A 2,496-nucleotide genomic window follows, 5' to 3' on the forward strand; every position below is an offset into this window, starting at 1 on the left:
ATATGATTGTGCCTCAGACAGGCAGTTGGTCTAAATGAATTCTGAAGGTCCCGTCCAACCCCACTTTTCTATGATTTCTATGAAAAAAGAAAAAGGGAAAATGGTTCACTGATAAAGGACTCTTTCTCTGAGAGTGGAAAGTCCAGAGTTCTGATTCTTGCTCTGAATGCTATTTATGGATTTTATCTAATGCAAAAGGTGACATGAATCTGAGAACTTAGTCTGCTGAATACAAGATGGGTAGTGATGGCACACCACAACTGCATCTTAAAAGAAACATGCGAGCTAATACTCCATACCCAAGTGACTGCCTTATGTGCCTCTATACAGAAAGATTTTGGACTGAATCTCAGACTCACATGCCTATACTGCTACACAGGGCAAGGAGAAATGAAGACACACTACTCTAAAGTGTAAATAAGTTTTGTATATGAATGTAAATTACATCAGGATGGAGAATGAACAGATGTGCAGCTACCCTTGGGTACATACATGCAGTGGATGGCTGTCACTTCACTTCATTGCTAAGAAGCAGGAATATCCTATTTGCCTTTTTAGCAAACTGGTTTCCAGAATGCATGTGGTCACACAAAACCCAAATGACTGGAACTTAACAGTACTGTTTTACCCTGATCCTTTTAGTGGTAATTTTCTGCAAGGTTGGGCAAACTTACTCCAATTTAGCTATTTGCATCATCTGCCTACTATATTTTTACAGTAGTGTAGTCCCAGTTACAACAGTGTAAACATTTTGTCTGTTCAGGGATTTATAGCCGGTCCTAGGATTGTCCTATAGCCCAAATCCATATTAAAATCCTGTAGACCATCCATATTAAAAATTCCTTAGCTTGGCCACTGGTAGGAATTCATACTGTGTCTGCATGATCTCCTGAACATAATAGTCTGAGTTCAACCTTCCTCCAACCCTCCTTTCTTTTTCAGTTTGTTTTAGAATTCTCCTGGGTTAAGACCTGAAAACGCAAGAAGTTTACCAACATCTGACTTCTAACCCTGCTGTACCCTTCTTCACATCTCTACAGATGACCACAAAGAGACAAGTAGTAAGCAAATAGATTCTGAGGAGGGCTGGGTCCAACACAGCATCAGCTTTTTAGGAAACATTCTGTCCACTACTTGTCTCTGCTGCAGCAGAATAGTGTAGTGTACACATGGCAGCGTAGACGCGCGCACAATATACTTATGGGCTAGGAACAGAAGTTGCACATAAACTAGTTTAAGTGATCAGAAAACAGTTTCAACCCATAACAGAACCGAAGTTCAGTCTACATAAATTGCTTTCAAAATGGCTGAAACCGGTTTAAGATAAATCTGGATGGATGTAGTATCAGGCTTAACTGATTTATGTCAAAGCAGTTTATGGAACTTCTGTTCCAGATCCCCACCCGACTCAAGTTAACTCACAGTCCCTCAGCATCCCAGGTTGCTTTGCAGTCCTGGACAGTTCTGTTTGCTCCAGTGGAGCAGGGTAGGCCCGCATGCTCCCTGCTTTCAGGGAACTGAGACAGTAAAGTCTCTGCTCCCTAGCCTGTCATGCGCCTGTCTGCCTATCAGGATGGGGGAAGGGGAACAGACCCCAGGCCCCCCTAACCCAGGTCTGAATAGCACAAGGGGAGGAAAAGTACCACCTGTGGGGCTCATACCCCCTCCATAGACTCTCAAACTATGTTGGCATCGCCTTACCCTCACCCCTTGCCAGCTGCCCTTGTGTCCAAGGGGTTGGGGGGGCGGGGCAAGGAACACCTCCCCCTGCCCAGCACCAGACTTCAAGCTGGGGTCTGCACGGCACCGGGAGGGAAAGCACCCTCTGCTGAGTTTTTTACATCCTTCCACCCCACAGCTGGCTAGGATCTCTTGGTCCCACCCTCCTGCTTTCACAGAGCTGAGACAGTAAAGCCTTTACTCCCTAGCCTCTGCCTGCGCCTGACATCTTGGTGGGAGATGAGATGGGAGAATCCCCTCCCTGCACCAGGGATGGGCTCGAGCAAACTTGCCTGGGGCAAGAAGCTACCAGTTTCCCCCAGAGGGACAGCAAGGGGTTGGGGGTAGGGAGGGTGGGGGCATATGTTCTGGGCAGCCAGTCAAGGATAAGCCCTGTTGGGCTGCATTCAGGTAGCTTCAGCAGTGGCTGGTAGACAGGGAGGTGTGCTCTAGACCACCCTCAGCTAGTGGTATGGGCCACTGCATAGGTATGGGTGCCTTTTCAGTTTCAAAAGAGAATAGTAGTTTGCTTGATTATCGTTTTAATCTATGCAGTTTAGAAAGACCTTAAAAAATTGACTTAATTCAGGCTGGGGCTTTTTGACTCTGTATTTAGCCAGGGAGACAGAATTTGAGCTACAGCTCTTTCTTTGACATTGCCTAATGACTGGTCAGGCACCATCCTATTCATAGTTTCATAGTTTCTAGGGTCGGAAGGGACCTGAGCAGATCATCTAGTCCAACCCCCTGCCATGGCAGGAAAGAATACTGGGGTCA

At 46.2% G+C, this 2,496-nt stretch overlaps 1 long non-coding RNA gene across 1 annotated transcript in view; it reads left to right on the top strand.

Moving 5' to 3' along the window:
* The first annotated feature begins 946 nt into the window (after positions 1 to 946).
* Positions 947 to 2,496, top strand: part of LOC109321160 — a 3,734-nt gene continuing 2,184 nt past the window's right edge. The window contains exon 1 of the long non-coding RNA XR_002103992.1: positions 947 to 1,061. This is a non-coding gene — a long non-coding RNA (uncharacterized LOC109321160). The remainder of the gene's footprint in view (positions 1,062 to 2,496) is intronic.

This window comes from Crocodylus porosus, unplaced genomic scaffold, assembly GCF_001723895.1.
Source record: "Crocodylus porosus isolate Cpor-Errol unplaced genomic scaffold, CroPor_comp1, whole genome shotgun sequence".
Lineage (NCBI taxonomy): Eukaryota > Metazoa > Chordata > Crocodylia > Crocodylidae > Crocodylus > Crocodylus porosus.